Source organism: Mus musculus, chromosome 14 (genome assembly GCF_000001635.26).
Source record: "Mus musculus strain C57BL/6J chromosome 14, GRCm38.p6 C57BL/6J".
Taxonomy (NCBI): domain Eukaryota; kingdom Metazoa; phylum Chordata; class Mammalia; order Rodentia; family Muridae; genus Mus; species Mus musculus.
Window position 1 is genome coordinate 90,143,618 of NC_000080.6, and position 21,403 is coordinate 90,165,020.

Genomic DNA, 21,403 nt, shown 5'->3' on the forward strand with positions numbered 1-21,403 from the left:
TATGTAGAAGTCCTTGATCCACTTGGACTTGAGCTTTTTGCAAGGTGACAAATATGGCTCTAATTTCATTTTTATACATACAGGCAGCCAGTTAGACAAGCACCACTTATTGAAGATACTTTCTTTTTTCCATTGTATATTTTTGGTGTCTTTGTCAAAGGTCAAGCGTGTGTAAGCTCATGGATTTCTGCTTAATCAATCTGTACGACTCTGTACCAATACCATGCAGTTTTTATCACTATTGCTCTGTAGTAGAGCTTGAGATCAGCAATGGTGATTCTCCCAGCCATTTTATTATTGTTAAAAAAAATCCCTTGGAAAATGGGTTTCAGTTGCAGGAATAACACAGGGTTGACCAATTTCATTCCTGCATTGCTGAGTAAAAAACTTCTGAAAACTGTTTGCAAAATTTAAACAGACCCCAAATAAAACCAAAAATGTATCTCTTTCAAAAAACTGTTTTTACTCTTCTGTTTTCTTTCTTTCTTCTTCTTCTTCTTCTTCTTCTTCTTCTTCTTCTTCTTCTTCTTCTTCTTCTTCTTCTTCTTCTTCTTCTTCTTCTTCTTCTTCTTCTTCTTCTTCTTCTTCTTCTTTTCCCTTTCCAGATTACCAGATGAATTAAGAATCCCTTTTTTCCATGTCTTTGAAGAGTTCTGTTGGGATTTTGATGGGGATTTCATTGACTCTGTAGATTGCCTTTATTAGGATGGCCATTTTTAATATGTTAATTCTGGCTTTCCATGAGCATGGGAGATCTGTCCATTTTTTTTGAGATATTCTTTGATTTTTTTTTTCTAGAAAAACTTGATGTTATTGTCATACAGATCTTCCACTTGTTTGGTTAGAGTTACCCCAAGATATTTTGTATTATTTGTGGCTATGAGATAGGGAATTGTTTTCCTAATTTCTTTTTCAGCCTGTTTATCATTTGTATAAAGGAAGATTACTGACTTATCTGAGCTTATTTTATATTCAGCAACTTTGCTGAAGTTTATCAGTTGGAGAAATTCTCTGGTAGAATTTTGGGGTTCTCTTATGTATGCTATGACATCATCTGCAGTTAGTGATACCTTTATTACTTATTTGCCATTTTTCCCTTGTTCTCTTTTTGTGGTCTTATGATACTAGCCAGTGCTTCGAGTACTATATTGAATACATTCAAGGAGAGTGTTTTGTCCATGATTTTAGTGAGGCAGCTTCAAGTATCTCTCCATTATTTTGATATTGACTGTTGGTTTGCAGTAATTGTTTTTATTATGTCTAGGTATGGGCCTTGAATTCCTGATATTTCCAATACTTTTAACAGGAAGGGGAGTTATATTTTGCCCAATGCTTTTTCCGCATCTAAGGAGATTATCCTGTGATTTTTTAAAGTTTGTTTATATAGTGGATTACATTAATACATTTTCATATATTGAACCAACCTTGCATTCCTGGGATGAAGCTTATTTGATTCTGGTAAATGACAGTTTTAATGTGTACTTAGATTTGGTTTGCAAGATTTCTACTGAGTATTTTTGCATGGATATTCATAAGTGAGATTGGTATGAAGTTCTCCTTTTTGTTTTGGTTCTTGTGTTGTTTAGGTATCAGAGTGATTGTGGCTTCATAGAATGAATTAGGTAGTGCCCCTTCTCTTTCTATTTTATGGAATAGTTTGAGGACTATTGGTATCAGGTCTTCTTTGAATTCTTAGAATGCTGCACTAAATCTATCTGGCCATGGGCGATTTGGGTTTGAAGGTTTTATTGACTTCTATTTCCTTATGCTATATGGGCCTGTTTAGATCATTTACTTGCTTTGATTTAATTTTAGTACGTGGTATCTGTCTAGAAAACAATCCATTTCATATAGATTTTCCAGTTTTGTTGATTATAGGCTTTTGTAGTAGGATTTGATGATTTTTTTTGAATTTCCTATTTTTTTTTTTTGTGATATCTCCCTTTTCATTTCTGATTTTGTTAATTTGGATACTGCCTCTCTGCCCTTTAGTTAATTTGGTTAAGATTTTATCTATATTATTGATTCTCTCTCAAAGAACCAGCTTTTGGTTTTGTTGATTCTTTGTACTGTTCTCTTTGGTTCATTTTGTCCCTGATTTTGATTATTTCCTGTCATCTAATTCTCTTGGGTAGGTTTGCTTCCTTTTGTTCTAGAGCTCACAGATATGGTGTTAAGTTGTTAGTGTAATATCTCTCCAGTTTATTTACCAGGGCACTTAGTGCTATGAACTTTCCTCCCAGCACTGCTTTCATTATGTACCATAAGTTTGGATATGTCAATATTTTCATTAAATTCCGGGAAATCTTTAATTTCTTTATTTCTTCCCTGATCAAGTTATCACTGACTAGAGAGTTGTTGTTCAGTTTCCTTGTGTATGTGGGCTTTCTGTTGTTTTTGTTGTTATTGAAAACAAGTCTTAGGCCATGGTGATATGATAGGATGAATGGGATTACTTCAATCTTATATAGGTTGAGGGTTATTTTGTGACAAATTACATGGTCGATTTTGGAGGTACTAAGAAGATGATGTATTATTTTGTTTTAGGGTGAAATGTTCTGTAGATATTTGTTAATTACATTTGCTTCCTAACCTCTCTTAGTTTCACTGTTTTTCTCTTTAGTTTCTGTTTCAATGACCTGCCCATTGGTGAGAGTAGCGTCTTGAAGTCTCCCACTATTATTGTGTTGGGGTCAATGTGTGCTTTAAACTTTAGTAAAGTTTCTTTTATGAAAGTGTTTCCCTTTGCCTTTGGGACATAGATGTACAGAATTGAGATATTGTCTTGGTGGACTTTTTCTTTGACGAATATGAAGTGTCCTTTCTACTTATACTTAATAACTTTTGGTTGAAAGTTTATTTTATTGGATATTAGGAAGGCAACCACAACTTTTTTATTGGGACCATTTGATTAGAAGACTTTTCTCCATCCTTTCACACTAAGATAGTGTCTGTCTTTGTTATTGAAGTGTGTTTTTTATATGCAACAAAATACTGGATCTTGTTTGTGTATCTCGAGTCAGTAAACAAATGCTCAGAGATAATTCATAGTAGCACGGTGAATGAAGCTGAAGTGAGAATTTCAATTTTTGAAGAGAAAGTATAAAAAATAGACTGGCCACTTAACTAAAACATCAAATCTAAATGATAATTCCAGTCTGAAACAAACAAACAAACAAACAACTCCTTGAAATTCTGACACCATTAAAATATATATCATAAATTCAGAAAATATTTTTTTACCAAAATCAGAATATTTTCATTGTAAGGAAAATTTGTCTAGTAAGGTTCATGGTGTATACTGAACACTAAACAGAGAGTAACAAAAAAAGACATTCATATCAACTCATAATGCCCAAACACTAAGTATACAGATCAAACACAATACATATTAAAATCTATAAGAGGACAAGACCAAGTCAAATATAAAGGCAGGCTCATTTGCATAACATTCAGGAAAGGCTAAGTGACAAAAGTGCCCAAACCAAAGATTACATAAATTCTCACCCTAGTCTCAACTCAGGCTACTTTATACAGCATAATTATCAGTAACACTAAACAATAATACAAATTTTTATAATAATTAAAATTTAAGAAATTTCTACTAACCCAATTCTATTGAGAATACTGCAAGAAAATGTTAGTCTGGAAAAAAAAATAACTACACCAAAGAGAATACAAGGAATATATAATCCCAGAATTAATTAATTAGTAGTTAATCATAGTTCACTCAATTCCATAAAAGAGTCCTGTTATCTCTTATATGATGTCCTACAGTGATAGTAGATGACATCATCAGTAATCACAATCAAAGAGAATCCCAGGGTCAGAAGGATAGAGCAGAAAATTCTACAAAATCTTCAATGAAGGATTAACACTAATACTCTTTAATAAATATTGGAAAAAAACACTTCCAAAATATTTTAATGACATTAGACTAGTTAGAAGTTCAAGTACATATTGACTGTAAATGGAGAAAATAGAAAGACTTGTCTTATTTATATTTTAGTGGAATTGCTGTCAGTTTGCCTCCATTTAATTTGATGTCAGATATTGGCTTGCTGTAAGTTTCCTGTATTATGTTTAACTTTTTCCATTGTATCCCTGGTATCTCCAAGATGTTTAACACAATAGGAGGTAAAATTTTGTCAAAGACTTTTTTCAGCATCTGATAAGATGATTGTATGGAAATTTTTTCTTTCAGTTTGCTTATAGGTTGGGTTACATCAATAGATTTCTTTGTTGACCTACCACTGCCTCACTTGAATGAAACATACTTGACCATGGCAGATGATCATTTTGATATGTTCTTGCATTTCATTGACAAATATTTCATTGGGTACTTTGGAATCAATGTTCAAGGAAGAAATTGGTCCATTATTTTCTTTCTTTATGAAGACTTGATGTTTGGTATCAGGATTACTGTGGCCTCATAAAATGAATTTTACAATATTCCTTCTGCTTTTATTGTGTGTAATAATTTGAGGAGGCTTTTGTTAACCCTTTGAAAGTCTGTTAAATTCTGCTGCAAAACTATTTAACCCTGTTTTAGTTTTAGTTTTGTTTAGTTTTGTTCTCTCTCTCTCTCTCTCTCTCTCTCTCTCTCTCTCTCTCTCTCTCTGTGTGTGTGTGTGTGTGTGTGTGTCTATGTGTGTGTATATGTCTGCCTTTGTGTGCATTGAGAAACTTAATGACTGCTTCTGTTTTCTTTTCCTTTTCGCTCTTCCTCTTTTCCTCTTCCTCTTCCTCTTTTCCCTTTCTTCTTCCTCTTCCTCCTTCTCCATCTCCTCCTCCTCCTCCTCCTCCTCCTCCTCCTCCTCCTCCTCCTCCTCCTCCTCCTCCTCCTTCTTCTTCTTCTTCTTCTTCTTCTTCTTCTTCTTCTTCTTCTTCTTCTGGAACTAAAAAAGGGAGCTAGGGGAAGAGAGGGAGAAAGGGAAGACTCAGGCCCCACCAGAGTTCCACCTATGCTCTGGTCAAGCGGACATGGGAGGGCTGCCAGACTCTTTCCACTCAGCCTCAGGTGGGCATCCAAGCCTCCAAACCACTCTCGCTGGGGTGGATAAGGGGCAGCCCAACCTGGGAGCCCAGGGGCACTCTCAAAAGCTCCAGGGTTATGGGAGAGAGGGATGAGGGAAGAGAGGTTCCCACATGAACGAATGTGGGTGGAGCAGATCTTGATGAGCAGAGATTGTCTATGGTTTTAGAGCTTTATTGTAGAAAGGCAGGGAAAAAGAGAGAAGGACAGAGAGAGAGAAAGAAAAGAGAGAGAGAGAAGGCTAGAGAGAAAGAGTAAGAGGGAGAGAGGAGAGGAAAGAGGAGAGGAGAAGACAAAGAGAGAGGAGAGAGGAGTAAGAGAAGTGAGAGGTAAGAGAACAGAGGAATGAGAGGAATGAAAGAGAGCAAGGAGAGATCGAAGAGCCCCTTTTAAAGTATGCTGTCTTTTTTTAATTAGGTATTTATTTCATTTACATTTTCAATGCTATCCCAAATGTCCCCCATATCTCCCACACCCACTGCCCCACCCAACCACTCCCACTTTTTGGCCCTGGCATTCCCCTGTACTGAGGCATATAAAGCTTGAACGATCAATGGGCCTCTCTTTCCACTGATGGCTGACTAGGCCATCTTCTGATACTTATGCAGGAGCTCCAGGGGGTACTGATCAGTTCATATTATTGTTCCACCTATAGGGTTGCAGATCCCCCCCCAACTCCTTGTATACTTTCTCTGCTCCTCCATTGGGGGCCCTCTGATCCATCCAATAGCTGACTGTGAGCATCCACTTATGTGTTTGCTAGGCCCCTGTATATTCTCACAAGAGACAGCTATATCTGGGACCTTTCAGCAAAATCGTGCTAGTGTATGCAATGGTGTCAGCATTTGAAATCTGATTATGGGATGGATCCCTAGATATGGCAGTCTCTATATGGTCCATCCTTTCATCTCAGCTCCAAACTTTGTCTCTGTAACTCCTTCCATGGGTGTTTTGTTCCCAATTTTAAGAAGGGGCAAAGTGTTCACACTTTGGTCGTCATTCTTCTTGAGTTTCATGTATTTCCCAAGTTGTATCTTATATCTCGTTTATTCTAAGTTTCTGGGCTAATATCCACTTATCAATGAGTACATATTGTGTGAGTTCTTTTGTGATTGGGTTACCTCACTCAGGATGATGCCCTCCAGGTCCATCCATTTGCCTAGGAATTTCATAAATTCATTCTTTTTAATAGCTGAATAGTACTCCATTGTGTAAATGTACCACATTTTCTGTATCTATTCCTCTTTGAGGGGCATCTGGGTTCTTTCCGGCTTCTGGCTATTATAAATAAGGCTGCTATGAACATAGTGGGGCATGTGTCCTTCTTACCGGTTGGAAGGGCAATCTGCAAATTCATCTGGAATAACAAAAAACATAGGATAGCAAAAACTCTTCTCCAGGATAAAAGAACCTCTGGTGGATTCACCATGCCTGACCTAAAGCTGTATTACAGAGCAATTGTGATAAAAAACTGCATGGTACTAGTGTAGCGACAGACAAGTAGACCAATGGAATAGAATTGAAGACCCAGAAATGAACCCACACACCTAAGGTCACTTGATCTTTGATAAAATCTTACTGTTGCTAGGTAACTTGGGAGGAGTTTAGCATGAAGTCAGAAGCTTGGAACATTGCCTACATGACTTCTAGCCATGATTCTCTTGTGGGGGCTGTGGGGGGCGGTAACTTAGGCAAAAGCCAGAGTTTCGGGGGCATGAGGGAATGCCTAGAGTGTAATATAGGTGAATTATCACCCTCCAGGGTGCAGACCTCAGCTCAACTGGAGAATAGCCTGTCTGTGCATAGCACAATGCCCCACATTCTTCTTCCTCTTCTTCTTCTTCTTCTTCTTCTTCTTCTTCTTCTTCTTCTTCTTCTTCTTCTTCTTCTTCTTCTTCTTCTTCTTCTTCTTCTTCTTCTTCTTCTTCTTCTTCCTCCTCCTCCTCTTCCTCCTCCTCCTCCTCATCCTTCTTTTCTTTTTTCTTTTCTTTTTTTTTTTTAGATTTTCCTGCTTTGTGGATAACAGCTTTTGGAATATGACCTTTGGATTTACTCAGTGTCTGTTGTTATGTTCCTCTTTTCATTGTGGACTTTGTTAATTTGTATATTTTCTCTCTGATTTTACTTAGGGTTTTGAATGAGGATTTCTGTATCTATCTTACTTTAGCAAAGGACCAACTCTTTGTTTCATTAGTTATTTGTATTGCTCTCTGATTTTCTAAATTATTGATTTCTGTCCTGTTTGCATTCCATGGAGTCTACTCCTCTTGGATGAATTTACTTCTTTTTCTTCCAGAGATTTCAGATATGCTGTTAGGGTTCTTGTATGAGATCTCTCTAACATCTCTATGAAGTCATTTCATGCTATGAACTTTCCTCTTATAACTGCTTTGATTGTGTCCCATAATTTTCAGTATGTTGTACATGCATTTTTATTGAATTCTGAGAAAAAAATTAATTTGTTTCTTCATTTCTTTCTTTACTCAATAGACTGCTGTTCAATTTTCTAAATTTGTAGATTTTGTCTGGTTTCTATTATTGGTGAAATCCACTATTAACCCATGGTGGTTTGAGAAGATATAAGGAGTTCTTTCTGTTTCTTGTATCCTTTGAGACTTTCTCTGTGACATAATATGTGCTCAAACTTGTAGAAAGTTGCATGATATGCTCAGAACTTGATATAATTTTTTGTTTGGTAAAATATCCTGTGAATTTCTCTTAGGTCCATCTGATATGTACATCTGCTTGTTTCATTATTTCTGTGTTTAGTTACTGTCTGTATGACCTGTCCATTGATGAGAGCTAGGTACTGAAGGCTCTCATGGATAAATGTAGGGTTCAATTTATGAACTATGCTTTAGTAATGCTTATTAAATAAGTATGGGAACCATTTGCCTAAGAATTTTATGAATTAATTCTTTTTAATTGCTGAATAGTACTCCATTGTGTAAATGTACCACATTTTCTGTATCTATTCCTTTCCCAATCTCTTGATGGCCTTTTTGTCTTATTGACAGTGTCTTTTGCCTTACAGAAGCTTTGCAATTTTATGAGGTCCCATTTGTTGATTCTCGATCTTACAGCACAAGCCATTGGTGTTCTGTTCAGGAATGTTCCCCCTATGCCCATATCTACGAGGCTTTTCCCCAATTTCTCCTCTATAGGTTTTAGTGTCTCTGGTTAGGATATCATCCTGAGTGAGGTAACACAATCACAAAAGAACACACATGCTATACACTCATTGGTGAGTGGATATTAACCCAGAATCTTAGAATATCCAAGATACAATTTGCAAAGCACATGAAACTCAAGAAGAAGCAAGACCAAAGTGTAGATACTTCACTCCTGCTTAGAATGGAGAACAAAATAGCCATGGAAGAAGTTACAAAATTCGAAGCTGAGACAGAGGAAAGACCATCCAGAGACTACACCAACCTGGTGATCCATCACATATACAACCACCAAAACCCAGACACTATTGCATATGCCAGAAAGATTTTGCTTACAGGACCCTGACATAGATCTTTCTTGTGAGGCTATGCCAATGTCTGGAAAAAACAGAAGTGGATGCTCACAGTCATCTATTGGATGGAACACAGGGCCTCTAATGAAGATCTAGAGAAAGTACCAAAGGAGCTATAGGGTCTGTAACCGTATAGGAGGAACAATGATATGAACTAACCAGTAGCTCCCACAGCTGTATCTCTAGTCGCATATGTAGCAGAAAATGGCCTAGTTGGCCATCAATGTGAGGAGAGGTCCTTGGTATTGCAAAGATCATATGCCCCAGTACAGGGGAATGCCAGGGCCAGGAAGCAGAAATGGGTGGGTTGGGGAGTGAAGCAGGGGAATGGAATAGGGGGATTTGGGGATAGCATTTGAAATGTAAATGAAGAACATATCTAATAAAATGCCTTAAAAAATAATAATAATAATAAATAAGTATGGGAACCATTGCATTTGTGGCATAGAATTTAGAAATCGTCTTGGTGAGCTTCTCTCTCTCTCTCTCTCTCTCTCTCTCTCTCTCTCTCTTCTTTTTTCAATTTTTATTATATATATATTTAACAAAAGAAATCATAGAAAACTCATGGTACAGAATTTTAAGTAATATTTGATTTCCCTTATTGTTAAAATTCAGAAGAAACAGACTATAATATAGTTTATTTTTTAAATATGCCATTTATAATAGGAATCTTTTTACTGAATATGGAAGTTACAGTATGAATATGGAAGTTACAATATGCTGTTAGGTAGGGCTTAATTATCATTTAGGAATGTTGCAGGAATCTTGTTGGAATAAGCACTGTAACACCAACTAAGATTTTACAGAAACATGCATAGAAGGCAGAAAGTTGTTAGCTGAGCAGGACTCGTTGTTGTAGTTATTTCTCCATATTAATTTTTCCAGGTATCAAATGTTATTGTGCTCAGGAAATGGAGAGACCAAGTAATGATTTAAGTATATCTCTCAATAAATCAATAAATATGCATCTAATAATTGGTCTTTTATATGTTTTTTAAATTGGGTATTTATTTCATTTACATTTCTAATGCTATCCCAAAAGTCCCGCACACGCTCCCCGACCCACTCACCTACCCACCCACTCCCACTTCTTTGCCCTGGCGTTCCCCTGTACTGAGGCATATAAAGTTTGCAAGACCAATGGGCCTCTCTTTCAACTGATGGCTGACTAGGCCATCTTCTGATTCATATGCAGCTAGAAACACGAGCTCCGGGGGTATGGGTTAGTTCATATTGTTTTTCCACTTATAGGACTGCACATCGCTTCAGGTCCTTGGGTATTTTCTCCAAATCCTCCATTTGGGGCCCTCTGATCCATCCAATAGCTGACTGTGAGCATCCACTTCTGTGTTTGCCAGGCCCCTGCATAGTCTCACAAGAGACAGTCATATCTGTGTCCTTTTAGCAAAATCTTGCTAGTGTATGCAATGGTGTCAGCGTTTGGAAGCTGACTATGGGATGGATCCCCGGATATGGCAGTCTCTAGATGGTTCATCCTTTCATCTCAGCTCCAAACTTTGTCTCTGTAACTCCTTCCATGGGTGTTTTGTTCCCTATTCTAAGAAGAGGCAAACTATCCACACTTTGGTCTTCGTTCTTCTTGAGTTTCATGCATTTAGCAAATTGTATCTTATATCTTGTGTATTCTAAATATCTGAGCTAATATCCACTTATCAGTGAGTACATATTGTGCGAGTTCTTTTGTGATTGGGTTACCTCACTCAAGATGATGCCCTCCAGGTTCATCCCTTTGCCTAGGAATTTCATAAATTCATTCTTTTAAATAGCTGAGTAGTACTCCATTGTGTAAATGTACCACATTTTCTGTATCCATTCCTCTGTTGAGGGGCATCTGTGTTCTTTCCAGCTTCTGGCTATTATAAATAAGGCTGCTATGAACATAGTGGAGCATGTGTCCTTCTTGTCGGTTGGAACTTCTGGATATATGCCCAGGAGAGGTATTGTGGGATCCTCCTGTAGTACTATGTCCAATTTTCTGAGAAACAGCCAGACATTTATATCTTATTCTACTTCAGGAATTTCTAGACAGTGTTGGTTATCCTTCACTGTTTGTATTGAGGTTTATTTTGGAAAACAAATTCAGAAGAATGTAGAAACATGTTCTGTTTGAAGATGAAAACAGTTACAATAAAGGTGCAGGCAAATAGGCAAGGGATAATTAAGTTTAATTGTTAAGAAACTGACGTCCTTAATGAAATTAAAGCTCTATTCCAAGATATTGAGAAAAGTACCTATGGATATAAGATACCATTCATTTAAAGCTATAACTTGTGAAAACCATGAATTTGAAAAGAACATGTGTGAAAGAAAACATTATTGAAATGGTACCTTTCTCTCCTTTCGTTTCCTTTCCTTTCCTTTCCTTTCCTTTCCTTTCCTTTCCTTTCCTTTCCTTTCCTTTCCTTTCCTTTCCTTTTCTTTTATTTTCTTGGATATTTTCTTTATTTGCATTTCAAATGCTGTCCCCTTTACCAGTTTCCTCTCCAGAAACTCCCTATTCCATTCCCCTCCCCCTTCTTCTACAAGGGTGTTCTCCCATCTAACCACCTACCCCTGCCTCCCCTCCCTGGCAATCCCCTACACAGAAGCATTGAGCCTTTACAGGTTCAAGGACCTCTCCTCCCATTGATGCCCAGCAAGGCCATCCTCTGCTACATATGCAGCTGGAGCCATGGGTTCCTCCATGTGTACTCTTTGTTTGGTGGTTTAGTCCCTGGGACCTCTGGGGAATCTGGTTGGTTGAAATTGTTGTTCTTCCTATGGGGTTGTGAACCCCTTCAACTCCTTCAGTCCTTTCTCTAACTCCTCCATTGATTTCCTCTTGCTCAGTCAAATAGTTGGCTGTGAGCATTTGACTCTATACTTGTCAGGCTCTGGCAGAGTCCCTCAGGAGACAGCTACATCAGGTTCCTGTTCACAACAACATCCTGGCATTCTCAATAGTGTCTGGGTTTGTTAACTGTATATGGGATAGATTCCCAGGTGAGGCAGCCTCTGGATGACCTTTCTTTTAGTTCCCGATTGACACTTGTCTCAGTATTTCCTTCCAAGAGTATTTTGTTACCCCTTCTAAGAAGCACTGATGCATCCATTCTTTGATCTTCCTTCTTCTTGAGCTTCATGTGGTCTGTGATTTGTATTTTGGATATTCTGACCTTTTGAGCTAATATCCACTTATGAGGGAGTATGTACCATGTGTGTTGTTTTGTGACTGAGTTACCTCACTGAGGAGGATATTTTATAGTTCCATTCATTTACCTGCATATTTCATAAAGTTATTGTCTTTAATAGTTGAGTAGTACTCCACTGAGAAAATATACCACATCTTCCATATCTATGCCTCTGTTGAAGGACATCTGGGTTTTTTTCAGTTTCTGGCTATTATAAATATGGCTGCTATGAAAATCTCAGAGCTTGTGTCCTTGTTTTATATTGGAGTATTTTTGGGGTCTATGTCTATGAGTGGTATAGCTTGATTCCAGGTAGTACTGTGTTCAGTTTTCTTAGGAACCATCAAAATGATATCCAGAGAGGTTGTACCAGCTTACAATTCCACCAACAATGGACAAGTGTTCCTCTTTCTTCACATCCTTGCCTTGACTGCTGTCTCCTGAGTTTTTGATCTTATCCATTCTGATTGGTGTGAGGTGGAATTTCAGAGTTGTTTTGATTTGCATTTCCCTGATGACAAAGGATGGTGAGTATTTCTTTAGGTGCTTCTCAGCCATTTGAAATGTCTCAGTTGAGAATTCTTTGTTTGGCTCTGTACTCCATTTTTACATAGGGTTACTTGATTCTCTACAGTCTAGCATTTTGAATTCTTTGTGTATGTTGGATATTAGCCCTCTACCAGATGTAGGATTGGTAAAGATCTTTGCCCAACCTGTTGGTTGCTGTGGTTCTTTAGGGAACTAAAACCATCCAGTGGAAAAAAGACAGCATTTTCAACAAATGGTGCTGGCACAACTGGGTTATCCTGTAGAAGAATGTGAATTGACCCATTCTTATCTCCTTGTACTAAGGTCAAGTCTAAGTGGATCAAGGAACTCCACATAAAACCAGAGACACTGAAACTTATAGAGGAGAAAGTGGAGAAAAACCTTGAAGATATGGGCATGGGGGAAAAAATTCCTGAATAGAACAGCAATGGCTTGTGCTATAAGATCAAGAATTGACAAATGGGACCTCATAAAATTGCCAAGCTTGTGTGAGGCAAAAGACACTGTCAATAAGACAAAAAGTCCACCAACAGTTTAGGAGAGGATCTTTACCAATTCTAAATCAGATAGGGGACTAATATCCAATATATATAAAGAACTTAAGAACATGGTTCCTTTCTTAAGGACAAGTACATATTTTTTCCCAAGTTTTCCCACCAAAGTTAAAAGAGGACACTACTTTTATGTTAATAGAGGGCCAGACGACCTCCATTGTTACCCTCATATTTTGCAGTATATCTTATGTGGTTTTACTTTTGCAAATATCCATAACAGAAGAGTTTGGAACTCATAAGGAATTATATCAATGTTCCAGACAACTACTGAGATTTTCCCAGGTGTAGCAATATCAGTTTTCATGAGAGATTGCCTCAAAAACTACTGTGAGCTGCCATAAAGAGAGAACCTAAATGCAGTGAATGCCCCAAAATAGTAGAGATGTAAATGGGAAGCTGAAAATCTAACACAAAAAGATAATCTGGTATGAGATCTGGAGGGACTAACATGTCAGAGCCAACTGATGCTATCAAATGCTATAGATAGTCTATAGTTGAAAGATTTCTGTATTATGGATGGCTAGTTCAGATTACCTACCCCATCTCAAAATTCCCCTCCAACCTCATTAATTCAAATGAGCTTCTCATGCCTTCTGACTGAATTGCTCTGCTTGGCCTCAAACTATCTCTGAAAGTCTGTTCTCATTTTTCTGGGTCCTTCTTATTTTCTGGCTCAATTTGTCATCATCTGCAACTCATCTCTGTAAAAATGTCAAGGTAAACTTGCTTCCCTCCCTTTATCTCTCTGCACTGTTCTCTTAGTTGTCTGTCCTTTCAGCAGTAACCAATCTCTGATACATTCTTCTAACCTTTTTTTATGATTCATTATTTTGTTCAGTTAGATGTCACTTTCAAACATGACAACCTCTTTCTACAAACTAACTTTAACTTCACTGTTAGGGAATAAAGATGTTTATTAAGGGTGTGTATGCATTCTAGTCAGAGGGGTAATGATATTTCATTCTAGCATGATCACAGGAATTTGGAATGTCTTTGCATGTGATCCATTGTCAGCTCAGCCATATTGCTAGATTAAAGTTCTATTCCACCTTGACCTTATATTTTGGAAGCATAAAAGACTTTGTGATATATGTATGGATATTTTATTTATTTACATTTCAAATGTTGTCCCCTTTCCCAGTTTCGCCTCTGCAACTCCCCTATCCTATTCCCCCATACCCTGCTTCTATGAAGGTTCTCTGCCACCCAACTACCCACTCCTGCCTCACAGCCCTTGCATTCCTCTACACTGGGGCATCAAGCCTTCACAGGACCAAGGGTCTCCCCTCCTATTGATGGTCCATAAGGCTCCTTTAGCTCCTTCTGTCCTTCCCCTAATTTCGTCATTGGGGTTCGTGTGCTCAGTCTGATGGTTGGCCGTGAGCCTCTGCTTCTGTATTGGTCAGTATCTGGCACAGCCTCTCAGGAAACAACTGTATCAACTTCTGTTACCAAGCACTTCTTGGCATCCAAAATAGTGTCCTGGTTTGGTGTCTGCATGTGGGATGGATCCCCATGTGGGGCAGTCTCTGAATTGCCTTTTAATTATTTATATTGTTAATGTTATAGGCATCCAAAGTTGAAAGATCAGCTTTAAACAATATGAAATAATTAGTACGCCCAGAGATCCCTGGGACTAAACCACTAATCAAAGAAATCACATGGTGGGACTTGTGTCTCTAGGTGCATATGTAGCAGAGGATGGTCTAGTCGGCCATCAATGGGAGGAGATGCCCTTAGTCTTGTGAAAGTAATATGCCCCAGTATAGGGTAATGCCAGGGCCAGGAAGCAGGAGTGGGTGGATTGGGGAGCAGAGGTAGGGGGGAGGGGATAGGAGATTTTTGAAGAGGAAATTAGGAAAGGGGATAACATTTGAAATGTAAATAAAGAAAATATCTAATTAAAAATAAATAAATAAACAAAATAAAATAAAAGAAAGATCAGCTTTACTTTCATAAAGATTTTGGACTTTGTTTTTTTTTTTTAAATCATGGAACTGTTAATATTTTGAGTAATGTTTAAAATGAAATAAATAAACTTTACATTTTGAGGTTACCAGAGCACTTTGAAAATCATTGATGGAATGCTATTGTTTGAGCTGATATGTGTTCATGTCAGTTTGCCAAGTTATGAGTATATGATGGCTAATCATTCCTGTAGTCTAATTAGATTCAAAAAAATCTAGGACACTGTGTTTGAATGGGTGTCCAGTAAGTTCTCACAGCATGACAGATTTACTCTGAAAATAACTGATAATGCACTACTGACTGAAAGCCAGAACAATTACATGAGAGACACGGGAATACAGACACAGAGGGTAGAAAAAGGAGAAGGAGTACAACAGAGAGGGGGAAGAGATATGGCGAATGGAGGACAGAGTATCATCACTCACCTCTTGATGTTCCCTTTAATTGCAATAGAATAGATGAATTACATTCCTGAACACATACTGACATCATGGATTAGAGTCCTTCTTAATCCATGAGCTAAAGTAAATTCTTAATTCCTGGAATTGATTTTATAAGATAATTTATCATAGCAATGAGCAAATTAAAAAAAAATCATATAAACACACCAATTAACTACAGAAATGAATGAACATGGAACATGGAGGCAGGGGGAAGGAATTGAATGATGCCTTATCTCTGAGAGGACTTATGAACACTTATGCAACGCACAAGTAAGGAAGGAGAAAACAATATTGGGTGCTTATTATATTACTAATATTCAGTTGTGAGAATGGGCATTTTAGATGGACAAATAAAATACAATTAAAAATGTAGGTATTTCAAAACTTTGAAACTATCTAGATTTTTTTTTCATTAAAACACTTTCTTAGAAACTAAAGACAGAATGCAATGGTCTCATTATGTTACGTTTTGTATTATTCAATAAAGAAATAGCCACTACTGGCATTGATTAGCTAAATAACATAGATGAAAAATATCTATCTATACAATGAAGAGATTATTAGTGGTTTATAATTTTTCTCTTCAGGGTTATATTTAGTATAACTACTGAATTTAAATTAAACTATATATTCTTTATATATGAATATCTGGTAGTGTTATAAACTATAAGATATATTATTAAACCTTTCTTTTAATTATGAACTGTACATTAAAGTTAAATTGGCGATACTTATTATAGTAAGTAAAATGTATACCTATTTTAATGAGTTAATCTTACATAGCAATTTCTAAAGTGAAAGTTATAGTTATCTCCTAAAAATTGGTCATTAAATTCCCTTTTTCATGTATTTCCTCATTATTTAAATAGGATAAAATAATAGGTGTCTCTTCATTTCTCTTCATATACTTTTGTGCTAAATAGTGAAAAATCTTAATAGCAATTTCACTTGTGCTCTCATTATTGGTGTGCCTTAGTCATTTTCTACTTTTCTATGACTTTGAAAATTATCTTGTACAGTAGTGGCTTCTTATTATCCAGAAATGTCCTAGGAATAGGTGTAATCTCATTATACTCACAACCACTCAGTAGAAAATATGTAATATTCATTTGACTATCTGTGAGGTAGCAGACTACAGTTGAATAGCTTCATTTTCTCTGCTATAAGATGGTACAATTACATTTACTTTTTAAATAAAAAACTCATAAAATTATACAGTAACTACCAGCTCAAATGCAGTTGCCATTTGCTTAGAAGAAATGGTTTATGAAATAAACCTCTAATTTAGATAATGGAAATTTGAGGTGCAACTTATAATACAGTGAAATTAAACACAATGGTCTTAGATATCTCAGTTTTATAATCACATTTGTATTGCTGTTTCACCCAACTGAAGTCAGTTATAAATACATATATACTTTATATGCTCTTGATAACTTAGGAAAGGGTTGATTTTTTTGTGTTAGAAGTATGTCTACCTTTGATAAACTAAGATGAAAAATCTGTTGAATATTTTCAATAATTCTGAAAGTACAGGAAACTACAAAATATGCTTTAAGTTCTAACTATAATGGTTTTAGAAGTCAAAGTAACATTAAACCTATCCTTATTATTTACTTTATAAACAATTTGGTTTTTTTTTAATCTAACAATTCAAAATAGTTGTTAAAATGTCTTCTGAATATATACAGATTGTACTCCTCTATGTAAGTATTATAATTTGAAACGTTAAAATAATATTGTATCATATAAAATACTTATATTATAAAATATGTTACAAATGTTAACACTCTAAAATATTAAATAAGTAATAAAATTTACAAAGTATATCAAACTCTAAAACAAAGATATTTTGTGATAATTTTCAGAATTTGGAACTTTAATTATGCTTACAAAGCATTGAAATATTCATCGCAGCCCTGTCAACAGGATACTATGTTCTCCTTTAAAAAACAAATTCAAAGAACCTATGTTCTTTAACTAATTTGCTCCTCTCCCCTAAATAAAGAGGTTAGTAATGGGTAAATTTACTGACACTAGTATTTTAGAAATTATTTTAGAAAATATGTGATGTGAGTAAATTTAGCTGTTTGTTACAATATCAGAGATTTACTTAGTTCTGTTGCCTGATAAAAGATTAAGATCTAATGCTATTAGTTTCAGAGTGGCTTTCATTACAAATGTAACTAGCTCCTTTTTGTTTATCAACATCAAGAGAATTCAAGTGTGTTTGCTATCAATTCTTCCAGGAGAATTTTACATATATTTATACTAGAATATATTCAAATGAATCTTAACTGCCTTTGGAAACAACCACACTGTTGGTTAAACATGACGTTAAATCTGTTACAAGAAAGATATTGTTTCATAAATACTCAGATTTTCTGTAGTTATCTTTATAATTTATGTTATATTCATTAGCTAAAATATTCTCTCTAGTGCACAATTAACACATATTTATGTTTGAATATATTTTAATTTAAGTAAAAATCTTAGTTTTACAAATCCTGAGTCTTTTTTGTTTATTATCAGTGGAACATAGATTTTATAAAGTATGTTTGCCTTTCGCAATGTTCTATTGCTTTGAAGAGACATCATGACCACAACAACTCATATGGAGTAAGGCATTTAATTGAGGATGGCTTATAGTTCAGAGGTTTAGTCCATTGTCGCCATGGTGGCTAGCATGTTGGAATGCAGGCAGACAAGTTCCTGTAGAAGTACCTTAAAAGTATCTGCAGGGAGCAGGCAGTGGGAAACATTGGCCTGGAACCCCAAAGCCATTGACACACTTCCTCCAAGAAGGCCATACCTCCTAAACCCTGCCAAGTACTGCCACTTCCTATAAACAAACATTCAAGTGTGAGTTTATGGGGGTATTTTTATTCAACAAACACAATGATATTTGTCAATACTTAAATTTTGTTAACTATTAAAGATGTAAGTTACTCTCAGGTATAACTTTCAAGTACCACTGTTTTCATAGAATTCTATTCCCCGGACGTAGCATGGCTATTGACATTTTGAAATTAGAAAATGTATAATTAATTCTTTGAAAAAAAACATAAGATATTTAGAACCTCATTTATAGAGCCTCAAGAGACATTTCTCATCCTTGAGGATATGGAAGCCATTATGGATAGCAGATGCAATGGTTTTTCTTTGGTGTCCTAGGTGCTTGTAAGCTTTTCTGCAATCTACTGCTCAACTATGATCCTCTAAATAAACCCAACTAAACCATGTCATTCACCAAGTTAGACAGGGGTACAATTCTTTGTTTTGGCTATCATCAGTGCCCTATCTGGGACAGAGAGTCATTTGTTAATGTCTGTCTAGAAAATGTCATGTAACATTAACATTCAATTTTATTTTTCTTAAAAATAAGGGCAAGTAATTGAAACATTTTATAGGTCTCTGGACATCATAGCATTGAATAGCATATGTTGTTTTATATAATATATAGAGATTTACTGATTTCTAAATTCTCAGGGGGGAAATTAATCACCGGATAAACTTATTTAAGTGCCCTTTTATTTTCATTGAGGGAATTTCTAAAGATTTTATTTTTGGCATATATACTTAAACATATCTAATTTTAGCATCATTTTAGCTTCTTACTGGGGAGTCAACAATTAAGGCCTTACTCATATTTCCAGTATTTTTGAAATGTGAGTCTCCTAAATTTCATTTTAATTCATCTCTTGGGTTTATTCTTTTGGTGAAACACGATTTTTACCACACATAATCTAGTAACTTTTGTCATGAATGGTAAGTTCTTGGCAAGCAAGAAAGGACAGAGAAATTCATCTCCCCTACTCTGTTCTCAAAAGGACTTGTTCTGGGAAGCCACGTTCTCCTTTCTGCACAATAGTACATGGCAGATTTTCCCTCTAATTTGCTCTCAGGATAGGTATAACACTCCAAATTTTGATGTTTATAAAATGTGCCATTGATCTGCTCTCCTAACTGCCCTTGGTAGGCAACACATGCCCATGGTACAGGGCATGTGTTGCCTCCTTGGTTTTAAATATGAATTGATTTACTATAGTCAGTTTTAAAAATTATACTTCCTAACTCCTTTTTTTTTTTCCAACTTTAACACCTTGATAGAATCAAACTACTTGTTGAATCATCATTGGAGTTTACCACCGATTACCTGGCCACTCTCATATACCCTAAACAAATAATTTTGTATTTTTACAACTATCATATTACATTGCTTTTAACTTTCAATTTGTTAGATAAGTTGTTTTGTATTTCTCATTTTTCTTGAAAACCCCATAAAAATCTAACATCTCTGGTTACCATAAGTGTTGTATTTTTAAAGTAACTTGATGAGACAATAGATGTTTCTTAATATTCATATATTTTTTAATATTTTTATTAGGTATTTTCTTCATTTACAATTCCAATGCTATCCCAAAATTCCCCCATACCATACCCCCCACTCCCCTACCCACCCATTCCTACTTTTTGGCCCTGACATTCCCCTGTACTGAGGCATATAAAGTTTGCATGACCAGTGGGCCTCTCTTTCCACTGATGGCCTACTAGGCCATCTTTTGATACATATACAGCTAGAGGCAAGAGCTTCGCGGTACTGGTTAGTTCATATTATTGTTCCACCAATAGAGTTGCAGATCCCTTTAGCTCCTTGGGTATTTTCTCTAGCTCCTCCATTGGGGGCCCTGTGATCCATCCAATAGCTGACTGTGAGCATCCACTTCTGTGTTTGCTAGCTCCTGGCAGAGTCTCACAAGAGACAGCTATATCAGGGTCCTTTCAGCAAAATCTTGCTAGTGTATATAATGGTGTCAGCATTTGGAGGCTGATTATGGGATGGATCCCTGGATATGGCAGTCTCTAGATGGTCCATCCTTTTGGAACTTTGGCTTCCAATTTTTTGTGTTGTTATTGAAGATCAGCCTTAATCCATGGTGGTCTGATAGAATGCATGGGACAATTTCAATAATTTTGTATCTGTTGAGGCCTGTTTTGTGACAAATTATATGGTCAATTTTGGAGAAGGTACCATGAGGTGCTGAGAAGAAGGTATATCCTTTTTGTTTTAGGATAAAATGTTTTGTAGATATCTGTTAAGTCCATTTGTTTCATAACTTCTGTTAGTTTCACTGTGTCCCTGTTTAGTTTCTGTTTCCACGATCTGTCAATTGGTGAAAGTGGTGTGTTGAAGTCTCCCACTATTATTGTGTGAGGTGCAATGTGTGCTTTGAGCTTTACTAAAGTGTCTTTAATCAATGTGGCTGCCCTTGCATTTGGAGCGTAGATATTCAGAATTGAGAGTTCCTCTTGGAGGATTTTACCTTTGATGAGTATGAAGTGTCCCTCCTTGTCTTTTTTGATAACTTTGGGTTGGAAGTCAATTTCATTCGATATTAGAATGGCCACCCCACCTTGTTTCTTCAGACTATTTGCTTGGAAAATTGTTTTCCAGCCTTTTACTCTGGGGTAGTGTCTGTCTTTTTCCCTGAGATGGGTTTCCTGTAAGCAGCAGAATGTTGGGTCCTGTTTCTGTAGCCAGTCTGTTAGTCTATGTCTTTTTATTGGGGAATTGAGTCCATTGATATTAAGAGATATTAAGGAAAAGTAATTGTTGCTTCCTAATATTTTTGTTGTTAATAGTTGGCATTCTGTTCTTGTGGCTGTCTTCTTTTGGTTTGTTGAACGATTACTTTCTTGCTTTTTCTAGGGCATGGTTTCCATCCTTGTATTGGTTTTTTTTCTGTTATTATCTTTTGAAGGGCTGGATTCTTGGAAAGATAATGTGTGAATTTGGTTTTGTCCTGGAATACTTTGGTTTCTCCATCTATGGTAATTGAGAGTTTGGTTGGGTATAGTAGCCTGGGCTGGCATTTGTGTTCTGTTAGTGTCTGTATAACATCTGTCCAGGATCTTCTGGCTTTCATAGTCTCTGGTAAAAAGTCTGGTGTAATTCTGATAGGCCTGCCTTTATATGTTACTTCACCTTTTTCCCTTACTGCTTTTAATATTCTATCTTTATTTAGTGCATTTGTTGTTTTGATTATTATGTTTTGGGAGGAATTTTTTTCTGGTCCAGTCTATTTGGAGTTCTGTGGGCTTCTTGTATGTTCATGGGCATCTCTTTCTTTAGGTTT

General features: G+C 36.3%; 1 long non-coding RNA gene across 1 annotated transcript in view; it reads left to right on the forward strand.

Moving 5' to 3' along the window:
* Window positions 1-21,403, forward strand: part of 4930474H20Rik (RIKEN cDNA 4930474H20 gene) — a 142,870-nt gene that overhangs the window by 16,727 nt on the left and 104,740 nt on the right. The window contains exon 4 of the long non-coding RNA NR_045712.1: window positions 17,135-17,276. This is a non-coding gene — a long non-coding RNA (RIKEN cDNA 4930474H20 gene). The remainder of the gene's footprint in view (window positions 1-17,134; window positions 17,277-21,403) is intronic.